This window comes from Cetorhinus maximus, chromosome 1 (assembly GCF_964194155.1).
Source record: "Cetorhinus maximus chromosome 1, sCetMax3.hap1.1, whole genome shotgun sequence".
Taxonomy (NCBI): domain Eukaryota; kingdom Metazoa; phylum Chordata; class Chondrichthyes; order Lamniformes; family Cetorhinidae; genus Cetorhinus; species Cetorhinus maximus.
The window spans coordinates 54,275,975-54,288,842 of NC_135879.1; positions in this window are offsets into that span (position 1 = coordinate 54,275,975).

Consider the following 12,868-nt stretch of genomic DNA (forward strand, 5'->3'; position numbering starts at 1 on the left):
GCACGTTAAGAGCTTTGAAGGACATTGTGGCTGTAATTGTGCCATATATATGCTGAGTGCACTGTCCATTAAATCCTTGAGATCTATTTTTGCTGTATCTGTTATTTAATACGTAATTTGTAATATATACTAACTGTGATTTGTCTGTTAATTCATGTTTAGCTAATGTTGATTTTGATTTGAATGTTAAGGTAAAAGTCGTAAGAAGTGAAATCTTGTCCATTGGTTTTTCACTGGGGTTGTTCAGTAAATTTCATTCTGTTGGTTTATTGGTCTCCATGAGAACCTTAACACCCATAATAGCCACAGCACCACACTCACAGACATGCTGCAGGCAGTTCTTCAGCAAGAACACACCAACTTAAAAGGAGCTAACATTTAAAGTTCAAGTGATAGTGCTGGGAAAAAGTGCTGTTTGTGATGGATAATTGTCAGAAATTGATCAAGTTTCTCTCCCAGCATTACATGGGACTTTGGAATTGGATTTAATTTAAAAAAAAACTTGAAATGAAACACAGACAAAGTGAAGTGGCTTCGTGAATATACTAGTTAAGAGATGCCAGACCACACAATGGGAATGCATCTATCCAGTTAAATGATTTGTCCTGACCATTAAAATCCTGTGGCTAAACTGTAGTACTGTAAACTGTACTTACTAGATAATGAGCTGTGGGTTCCAGTATGCCTGGGTTCCAGTATGCCTGTCACATGAGCCGGGACATGTTAGAAATTGGAATTAAATATTTTTTTTAATGAAAGATTAAAACCTCACCCTGACCGTAGATGAAGTTTCACAAAAAATCCAAAGGCCGCTTAGCCTTTTCACCTGCCCGCCAACCATAAGGTTGGACAGGCAGTGAAAGAGTTAATTCAATTGGGACTTAAGTAGCCTTAATAGGCCTGTTAGTTGTCGGCAGGCATGCTGCCGACTCCCATGCACACCCGCCGACTGAAATATCATGTGAGTGCGCAATGACATCGGGATGCTCGCCCGACATCATCGCGCATCATTTTACGCTCCTTCGGGTCAGGCTATGAGCGTAATATTCTGGCCCAAATGTTAATTGACCATTCACGAACCCTGGATGTGGGATCATTACATGATATAAGGGGTACAATAAAAAATGGGAGAGGTTTCCACAATCATTTTTCCTTACAAGGTAACCGTGGGTGGAATTGATCATCTACGAAGATGGGAACATATTCCTCTGAGTGATCTGCAGGATGAGTGCAGTTTGGAAATTTAGGGAGCAGCATTTTTTGAGTATTGATTTAATTTGAAGGGAGCATAGTACTGCTGTTTGTAAATCATCGGTGATGCAATAAGTTGTTAAAAGAATACCGAGATGTACTGTGATGTGAGCCTTGACCATTTTCTCCACCTGGATGGGTTCAGGTCTAAGAGGGGAGAGGCAGGTTCATCTACCTACCCACCTCTCTCTCTTGAAGGAAAAGGTGGCACAAAGATAGACAGCAAGAACTAACTGGTGGAGGACAGGCTCGGCTGCATGTACTTTCACCAGGGAGGAGGTGGTGTTTGCCAGAATTGGATAGCTATTACTAGGCCATGGCTAGTGGTGCGGCTGAGACCATAGAACATGACAGTGTGTTTCTGCCTAATCCACCCTCTCAAATCCTATTTCCCTCTCATTCCACAATTTCTTCTGGTATGGTAGTTGACAATGGTGTGAGTATGTATCTCCTTTTCCTCACTCTCCTCAACACAACCCTACCCTCGTGACTTTCTTTTTTCACATACCCAAGAACTTCCATCTGGCATGAGGATTAAGAGGAGCATAGAGCTGGGATTTGTACGTGTTAAGTCACTGGGAAGAGTGGCCTATAGCCAGGACAGGGAAAGGGTAGCATGGGTCCCAGCTGCCCAGAGGGTAAAGTTGTTTTGGTAATAAGACGGCACCAATTCCATTGAATCTATAGGGACAATGGCATGCAATTTTGTGGCACTAATCTTCTGTTTTTGTTATTCAGAGCTTGTCCATGGAAAGGAACTTTGATTGTAGAAAGGGTGTGGAAAAGAATTATGTTCGGCAGCATCAATTCTTTCACATTTAAAGTGAAAGATTACAATTGTAAAAGGATGCCTGCATATTATGCTACACTGATCAATTATGTGAACATTTAATTAGGCCAATTGCTTTAGACCTTTGTTGAGTAACCTTCATTTTAGCTGAATCTAAAATGCCAAATGCCATTTAATGTAAAGATGTATCAAAATCACAACTGTACTGTAAGGTATCTTTAATCCCTATGTTGTTGTACAGATCTATGTTGAAAGACAATTTCTGTATAGTATTTTGATGGATGAAGGAGCAGTTTATACTGAGAATAGTTTGCAACAGAGGGATTAGCCACCAACTGGAAGATTAATAAACATGCCGTACATGTTGCAGACCACCAGTCATGAAGCCACAACCTCTTCCTTGTTACAGTAATCCGTGCAGTTAAATGTAAGAGGCCTGGAAAATGCAAAAACTATTTCACGCTGTTTGACATTTTCAATATCATATATGGCAGTGCCTGACAAAACCCCCACAGTCAATATCATTTATAAGACTTCTTAAAAATTATGTCTTATAATAATTTATAGCATTAAACAAATGCAAGGAGCTTTGTGAAGAAGATATCATATGCTAATGAATGTTTAGTGCTACCCCTTGTAGGCACATTATAGGTCAAACAATTGGAAGTGTTTCACATTAGGAAGAACTGCCCACACAAATGCAGCAATTCTGAAGGCAGAATGAGCTCTGTTTCAATGCATATTTTTCCATAATCATCCAACACTTTACCAAATTTCAACTGACAGCTATGTAGTGTTATCAGTCTCAATTACAGACCCACATACATGCATACCTTTTTCCACACAAAGGAGAGGGATGATTAAGGTCCTTAATCCTTGAAGATCACACTGATCAATCTAGTAAGTACCTGAAGCCACGCAGAAAATACTGACAAAGTATTTATATATATTCATTCCATGTATTCTTGAAAGGAAAACAATTCCTCAGTTGAGGGCCTTTAGCATTTGAAAAAATTTCTTTCAGCATTTAACAAGTTATTGGAGAAGTATCTAATTAATGGTATAATTCTATGGACAACAAGAAGGGCATGTACTATTATCAAGAGTGCAAACTTGGCAATCTGAAAGAGAAAGCAGTGTAAAGAAAATCGAAATTTTTTTGCCAGAACATCCTTCAAATGCCAACAGTGAATTTTGTCTCTCCTCACCCTGTGTAAACCAAGTGGGGTCAGTTAGAAAGGCTCCATCCAACTACCTGCTGCACTTTCTGCTCAGTCAGTAACTTAACATGGCCGCATGTCCTTGGCTGGTGGATATTATACCACACCCACCTCCACTCCCCTTTCCCACCAGGTGGGAGCATCAAAGATATGAAAATTGAGGTTTTGTTACATCAATAGGATCCTAATGGCCTTCTAAGCACAGTCTGAGAAGCTCTAGGCAGAGGACCGCCTAGGAGTGCTCCTCTAGGTCACACAGGGAAAATCTTGACCTCTGACTTGAACCACCGTCCCACTCGCAAGACACGTCTGCCACTCCTGCCACTTACCTTCTTAACCAGTGGATGCCACCAGACCACACAATATTAAACAGATGGCTACTCATCAACTGCCTCTTCCTAAAACAAAAACAGAATTACCTGGAAAAACTCAGCAAGTCTGGCAGCATCGGCGGAGAAGAAATCAGTTAACGTTTCGAGCCTTCATGGCCCTTTGGCAGTTCTGCCGAAGGGCCATGAAGGCTCGAAACGTTAACTGATTTCTTCTCCGCCGATGCTGCCAGACTTGCTGAGTTTTTCCAGGTAATTCTGTTTTTGTTTTGGATTTCCAGCATCCGCAGTAGCTTTTAGCTTTTTGTTTTTAACTGCCTCTTTCTGTTTGTTTCCAGGGTGGATAGCTGATCAGTGAGCTGTAACTGAGGTCCGTGAGCTAAAATAACCCAAGTCTGAAATTTATGACAGTCGGTTCCTTTTATTCCAGGTTAAAATCCACTCAGAAAGTGAAATCATAGTCCTATCTTTCCAGAAAGATCAGGAAATAATGCAAATGCAACAACTGGAATAACTCATGCTAGCTAAATGCTTTGGCATTCTTTCTCTGATTTAAGCACAGAGCCTTGAACTCAAAATCTAGTTTGACACTTCAGTCCAGTAGTGACATTAAACTGAGGCCCTATTTACCCTCTCAAGTGAATGCTAGAACTTTTACAGCACTATTTAAAGAGCTAGAAAGAATTCTCCAAGGGCTGAATGGCCTACTCCTGCTCCTAAGTCCTAATTTCTATGGATCCATATTTGTCACTTAAACAACACCACTTAAACAGATTATTTGATCATTACCATGTTGCTACCTGGGGAACTATCCTGTGAACAAACTGAGAGCCATGTGTCCTACATTACAACAAGGTCAACGTAACAAAAACACATTATTGCCTGTAAAACACTTCTGGAAATTCTGAGGTTGTGAAAGGTGCTATTTAAATGTAAATCTCTTTTTCTTTTAGAATATCCATTTGGAGAAATTCTCAGAGGGCAGTAGACGTGTAATTTGCATCTAGGAGTATGGGAACAGCGGTAGGTCCTTCAGTCACTCAAGGTTGTTCCACTATTCAGTGAGATCATGACTGATCTATATCCTAACTCCATCCACCTGTCTTAACTCTGCATCCCTCAACACCTGTGACTAACAAAAATATATTGATCTAAAATTTAAAATTATTAATTCAGCTAGCATCTACCACTTTTTGTGGAAGAGAGTTCCACACTTCTGTCACACTTTGTGTGAAGAAGTGCTTCCTAAACTTCTCTCCTGAATGGCCTGATGTTAACATTGTGTCCCCTTGTCTTAGGCTGTCCCACCAATAGAAAAAGTTTATTTCTACCTCCACCATGCCCTAGGAAGGCATTAGTAACCAAGGACTTCATTGGATTGGCCCATGATTATGCTTGGAGAAGTACTGCAGTGGTTTGCCATTGCCTTCAACAGTATGGCTGACCAGGAAACTCTCTCACTCTTACCACCTGCCAGCAGGTATATTGGAAGGATTTACAGGCTGTTAATCAACCTGCTTGGTCATGTTATGATTGCAGCTTCCGTGGCCATCAAGTCCTGAAATGGGACTTGAACCCAGATCTTCTGCCCCAGAGGCCACTGTGCCACAAGACCTCCTTGTCTCCTGCCCTATCAATTACTTTCAAAATACTAAACCTCAAAAAATCACCCTTAGCTTTCTATATTCTAAGGAGCCTACTTTATGTTATCTCTCCACATAATTTAACCTTGGAGTCTTGGTAACATTCTGGTGAATCGGCACTGCACTCTTCCAAGGCCAATATATTTTGTCTAATGTGCATTGGTCCGAACTGCACACAATACTCCAGGGGAGGGCTTTGCGTAGCAGGAGAAAAACTTCCTTTCCTTTATATACTATTATTTATTTTTTCTCATTTACCTGCTGTCGCTTGGTGACAACATCTGAAAGCACAGTGTTAGTGTGAGTTTTCACGTGTAATCTGACAACACCCAGCTTTACCTCTATCTCTCTCTTGACTGTTGCTAACTTGTCAGACTGCCCAGTCCTGGATGAGCAAAAATTTCCTCCAAATACATTTTTATTATAATTCCATCCCTCGCCCTGGCAGCTGTCTGCAACTGAACCAGAATGTTCACAACCCTGGTGTCCTTATATGAGCCCAAGCTGAGCTTTGACCACATGGCTGTGCCATCACTAAGACCATCTATTTTCACCTTCAGAACATTACCCAAATCCATCCCTGCCTCATCTGCTGCTGAAACCGTGTCTTTGTTATCTCTAGATTTGACTATTCCAATAAACTCCAAGCCAGCCTCCCACCTTCTTCCCTCCATAAACTTGATGTCATGGAAAACTCTGCTGCGATGTCCTGACTTGCAGCAGACCCCATTCACCAGTCACCCCTGTGTTCACTATCTTACAATGGCTCCCAATAAGGCAACATCTTGATTTTAAAATTCTCACCCTTGTTTTTAAGTTCCTCCATGGCCTTGCCCCTCCCTCTCTCTATAAGTTCCACTAGCCCGACAACCCTTTGAGATATCTGCATCCTCTGTCATCCACATTTTTAATTTCTCTGTCGTTGGTGGCTGCACCTTCAGTTGCCTTGGCCCAAGCTCTGGAATTACATCTCTAAACATCTCCCGTTCTCTTTGTCTTGTTCCTGCTTTGAGGCACTCTTTAAAGCCTTCATCTTTGACCAAGCTTTTGGTCATCTGCCTTAATATCGCTTTATGTGGCTCAGTATTAAATATTGTTTTAAGATGCTCCTGTGAAGCCACTTGAGATGTTTTATTACATTAAAGATGCAATATAAATTCAAGTTATAGTTGTTGGACTCTAGCCTTCCAGTTAAAAGGCTAATATTCCATTAGACCTTTTGATTAGTTTATGTACCTGACAATTACGTTTGTGTACAGGGTCCCATATATCTCTTTGGGCCTCCACTGTGCCCAGCTTTCTAACATTTAAAAATACTCTGATCTATCTTTATTGGTCCAAAATGGATGGTCTTACACTTACTTATGGAAACCTACCTGCCACAGTTTTAGCCACTCACTCAATTTAGCAATGGTTAATTGTAAATATTATGCTCCTGTACACACTATTTATTATGTCACCAATCTTTGTGAGATTAGCAAGCTTGAATTGTATTTCTAAGTCATTAATATATGCAGTGAATATTCCAGCACAGGTCGCGGTGAGGCACCACTCGTCACTTCCATCCAATGCAAGTACTGCGGTGAGATGGTGGTGTAGTGGTATTGTTGCTGAACTAATAATCCAGAGACCCAGGTTAATGCTCTGCTTGATTGGCACCCCATCCATAAACACTCACTCTCTCCATAACTGACGCACAGTGGCAGCAGTGTGCACCAGCTACAAGATGCACTGCAGGAATTCACCAGGTCCCTTAGACAGCACCTTCCAAACCCGCAACTGCTACCATCTAGAAGGACAAGGGCAGCAGACATATGGGAACACCACCACCTGGAAGTTCCTCTCCAAACCACTCACCATCCTGACTTGGAAATATATCACTGTTCCTTCACTGTCACTTGGTCAAAATCCTGGAACTCCCTCTCTAACAGCACTGTGGGTGTACCTACACCACATGGACTGCAGCGGTTCAAGATGACAGCTCACCACCCCTTCCCAAGGGCAATTAGGAATGGGTAATAAATGCTGGCCTAGCCAGCAATGTCCACATCTTGTGAATGAATAGAAAAAAGAAATCATGATCACTAAATAAGAAGTACTAGGAAAATTAGTGGGACTAAGAGTTACTGAATCCCCTGAACCTGATTGCCTGCATCTTATGGTCTTAAAGGAAATGGCTGGAGAGATATTGGATACTTTGGTTGTAATCTTCCAAAATTTCATACATTCTGGAAAGGTTCCAGCGAATTGGAAAACCGCAAAAAAAAAACCACTATTCAAGAAAGGAGAGAGACAGAAAGCAGGAAACCATAAGCCCATTAATATGACATCTGTCATCGGGAAGCTGCTAGATTCCATTATTAAGGAGGACATTTAGAAAATGATAAAACAATCAGGCAGAGTCAACATGGCTTTGTGAAAGGGAATTCATGTTTGACAAATTCATTAGAGTTTCTTGAGGATGTAACAAGCAGGGTAGATAAAGGGGAACCAATAGATGTAGTGTATTTCAATTTCCAAAAGGAATGAAAGCCACATAAAAAGTTACTGCAGAAGATAAGAGCTCATGGTGTTGGGGGTGAAATATTAGCATATATCGAGCATTGGTTAACTAACAGGAAACAGGGATAGGACAAATGGGTCATTTTCAGGTTGATAAACTGTAACTACTGGAGTGCTGCAGGGATCAGTGCTGAGGCCTCAATGATTTACGATCTATATCAATGAATTGGATGAAGTGACCTTTTGTATTGGAGGGAAATTTGCTGGCGATATAAAGATAGGTAGGAAAGCAAGTTGTGAGGAGGATACAAAGAATCTGAAAAGGCATATCGTTAGGTTGAGTGAACAAAAAATTGGCAGATGGAGTATAATGTGGGAAAATGTGAGGTTGTCCACTTTAGCAGGAAGAATAGAAAAGCAGAACATTATTTAAATAGTGTGACTCAGAATGCTGCAGTACAGAGGGAACTGAGTATCCTTGGACATGCAGGTACAGCAAATAACTAGGAAGGCAAATGGAATGTTAAACTTTATTGCAAGGGAGATGGAGCAAGCAAATATTCTGCAGTTATACAGGGTATTGTGAGACCACACCTGGAGAACTAAGTGAAGTTTTGATCTCCTTACTTAAAGCGGGAGATACTTACATTGGAAGCAGTTCAGAAAAGGTTCACTAGGCTGATTCCTGAGATGAGGAAAGGTTGAATAGTGTTTAGAAGAATGAGAGATGATCTCATTGAAACATACAAAATTCTGAGGGGGCTTGACAGCATAAATGCTGGGAGAATGTTTTCCCTCCAGGGAGAATCTACAATTAGAGGGAGCAGTTTAAAAAAAATGGGTAGAATTTTCCCCCCATCGAGGGGGAAGTGTAGGAGCGGACGCAGGCAGGTGCGCCTCCAATTGGGGGCACGCCGCCATTTTAAGCGGCCGGGCCAACTAATGCCTGCCCAGCATGATGTCCGCCAGGAATGCGCTTCCTGTGCGGGCGGGAAGGCATTCCCTCAGCCAGGAGTGTGCTCTTTCGCGCATGCGCACGAAAGAGCACACTGATTTCCCTGGGACTAAGTGCTGCCTCAGGGAAATCGGCTCAGAATTAAAACTTTTAAGATAAATGAGTTGGGACATGTCCATCACTTTAATTCAAACCTTTATTAAATATTTTAAAACCCTCATGAAACCTCATCCCGCCCGTGGATGAGGTTTCATTCTTTTTCTGAAGCCTGCCAGGGCTCCCGGCCTGCCCGCCAACTCTAAGGTTGGATAGGCAGCCCTGTCAATTACCGAAATTGTTTTATTAATGGCCTAATGGTTGGCGGGCAGGCAAAAAGGCTAAGCGGCCTTTGAACTTTTTGGGAAACCTCATTCACGAGCGGGATGAGATTTCTTAAAGCTATTACAAATTAAATAAAAATGTTCTTTAGAAATTAAAAACACGTCCCATCTCATGTGACAGTCACCTGAGGGGACATGTTTCATTGAATTTTTATTGCATTTATTAATTTTTTCAAAAAGTGCTTCAATCTCCCTAAGGCAGTTCCATGCCTTAGGGAGATTGAAGCGCTCTTTCACGTGCACGCGGGAACTGCGTGTCAGGCCCGCTCTCCCTCTTCCCCCCTACCCACGCAGGTAGCGCTCAGCACTCGCAATCCACGTAGGGCGGGCCTTAAAAATTCCGGCATCAAGCGGGCTCGGTGGGAGCAGGCAGAGGCGGTCGGGAAGCCAATTAAAGCCCGCCCTGCTTGGATCGCGAGCAGTGCCGCTGAGCGCTACCTGTGCGGGCAGGGAGAGGAGGGCAGCCTGGTGCATAGTTTGCGCATCACATGAGATGGGACATGTTTTTAATTTCAAAAGAACATTTTTACTTAATTTGTATTACCTTTAGGAAACTTCATCCCGCTCGTGGATGAGATTTCCTAAAAATTGTAAAGGCCGCTTGGCCTCTTTGCCTGCCCACCAACTGTTAGGTTGGACGGGCAGCATAAACTTCAACTTAATTACCTGGTTAATGGCCTTAATAGGCCCTTCAAGTATCGGCGGGCACGCAGACGACTCCGGCGCGCGCCCGTCGAAAGAAATATCGCAACGGTGCCTGGTGACGTTGCGATGCACGCCCGATGTCAACACACGTCATTTTATAACAAAAACAGAATTACATGGAAAAACTCAGCAGGTCTGGCAGCATCGGTGGAGAAGAAAAGAGTCGACGTTTCGGGTCCACGCGACCCTTCAACAGAACTGAAGTATAGTTAGGAGAGGGGTGAAATATAAGCTGGTTTAAGGTGGGGGGCGGGGGGAGAGAAGTTGAGGGTGGGGTGGTTGTAGGGACAAGCAAGCAGTGATAGGAGCAGATAATCAAAAGATGTCACAGACAAAAGGATCAAAGAGGTGTTGAAGGTGGTGATATTATCTAAGAAAAGTGCTAATTAAGAATGGATGGCAGGACACTCAAGGTACAGCTCTAGTGGGGGTGGGGTGGAAAGATTGACAAGGTATTAGTTGTAGATTTAAAAATAATGGAAATAGGTGGGAAAAGAAAAATCTATATAAATTATTGAAAACAAAAAAAAAACAAAAGGGAGGGGGAGGAAATGGGGTGGGGATGGGGGGAGGGGGAATTTAAGATCTAAAGTTGTTGAATTCAATATTCAGCCTGGAAGGCTGTAAAGTGCCTAGTTGGAAGATGAGGTGCTGTTCCTCCAGTTTGCGTTGGGCTTCACTGGAACAATGCAGCAAGCCAAGGACAGACATGTGGGCAAGAGAGCAGGCTGGAGTGTTAAAATGGCAAGCGACAGGGAGGTTTGGGTCTTTCTTGCGGACAGACCGCAGGTGTTCTGCAAAGCGGTCGCCCAGTTTGCGTTTGGTCTCTCCAATGTAAAGGAGACCGCATTGGGAGCAACGAATGCAGTAGACTAAGTTAGGGGAAATGCAAGTGAAATGCTGCTTCACTTGAAAGGAGTTTTTGGGCCCTTGGACGGTGAGGAGAGAGGAAGTGAAGGGGCAGATGTTGCATCTTTCGCGTGGGCATGGGGAGGTGCCATAGGTGGGGGTTGAGGAGTAGGGGGTGATGGAGGAGTGGACCAGGGTGTCCCGGAGGGAACGATCCCTATGGAATGCCGCCGGGGTGGTTGAAGGGAAGATGTGTTTGGTGGTGGCATCATGCTGGAGTTGGCGGAAATGGCGGAGGATGATCCTTTGAATGCGGAGGCTGGTGGGGTCATAAGTGAGGACAAGGGGGACCCTATCATGTTGCTGGGAGGGAGAAGGCATGAGGGTGGACGCGCAGGAGATGGGCCAGACACGGTTGAGGGCCCTGTCAACGACCGTGGGTGGAAAACCTCGGTTAAGGAAGAAGGAGGACATGTCAGAGGAACTGTTTTTGAAGGTAGCGTCATCAGAACAGATGCGACGGAGGCAAAGGAACTGAGAGAATGGGATGGAGTCCTTACAGGAAGCGGGGTGTGAGGAGCTGTAGTCGAGGTAGCTGTGGGAGTCGGTAGGCTTGTAATGGATATTGGTGGACAGTCCGCAGTAGTTTTTTGTTTTTATCTCCACGTCATTTTATGTTCCGGCATGTCAGGTGTGTGACCGCACGCCAAAGGTAAAATTCTGGCCCAGTCTTAACAATAGGGGAAGTGGGTAATGTACCTGTTGTTCCAGTGAAACTAATACTGAATCAAGTACTGGAGCTCACTAAAGTTAATCATTAATAGTTAATAAAAAGGTCAATAAATTTGCCATTGTTTGCATGAATAATTTGCCTTCATTTGCATTTGCTTAAATTTAAGCTGGCAGAACCTTAAAAAATGCCTTCTGGAAGTCCATATTAACCACATCTATAGGCAGTTACTTCCTATCGTTTCATCAGACATGACTACCATTTACAAATCCATGTTGGCTCTCTCTCATCAGCTGAAATTTATCAAAGTGCTCAGCTGCTCTGTCCTTCATTATCTCCCCACAACAGATGCGAGACCAACAGCTCCGTAATTTCATGGTTTTTCTCTCTCTCATCTTCTTATAGTTCATTTGCAATTTTCCAAACGCAAGGGACAATTCTTGAATCAAGAGAACTTTTGAAGATTATAGCTAAAGCTTCTGCAACTTCCTCACCTACATCCTTTAAAACCCTGGAGTGGAAAACTATCAGGTCCTGGGGATTTGTCAGTCTTTAGTAGCTTTTGTTTTCTCCAGTGCTGTTTTCTTGATTCGATTAACTTTGGTGAGTTCCAGTGCCTGATTCATTATTAGTTTCCCAGGAATGTGAAGACTGATGCAAAGTAATTATTCATCAAATCTTCCTTTTCCTTTTCATTTGCAGTATTACCCTAATCTCTTTTTGAAGGCTCCACATTATCCTCGACTACCCTTTCCTTCTAATATTATTGTAAAACTTTTTGTGTTAATCTTGATATCCCTTGCAAGTTTCTTTTTTTTAATTCCATTTTGTAGCTCTTAATATCTTTTTGTCTTCCTTTGCAGTTCTTTATATCAACCCATTCCCTAGATCTATGGTATTCTTTTGCTTGTTGTTTCCATTAGCTTTATGCTAACTCTCACCGGTTGAGCATGGATATTTTATTTGGCAGGTAGAGCTCTTTCCCTTTAGAGTACTGTACATACTGGTCCTGCATTGAGTAAATTTATTTTTGAACACCTCCCACTACTCATCTGGACTTTTACCTGATAACCATTTCAACCACGTTTCTGTCAAGGGTCTCAGTCTCTGATTGTTAAAGTTAACCTTACCAAAATCTAGAACCTTAGCAACTATGTTAAATTTCTCCTTTTCAAACCTAACTTGTTTGGCTGATTACTCAATACTAAATCTAGTATGGCCTTCCCTCTTATTAGTACTCGAGCATATTGCTCCAGAAAACTATGCTGAATGCACTCAAGAAATTCACCACATTTCTGACTTGAGTTACCCTGCTCTTCCCAATCTATATGAAATTGACAGCAACGCTGCTTTTCCATTCAGGATGTCTAACCTTATACATTGTCACTTCCTTGTTGCTATCAGGAGGCCTTTTGACAATTTCCATCAGTATGTTAAACCCTCTCTAATTCCTCAATTCTAACCATGAAGTTTCAGTTGATTGCTTTCCAGTATCCTCTCTTACTGGTATTGTA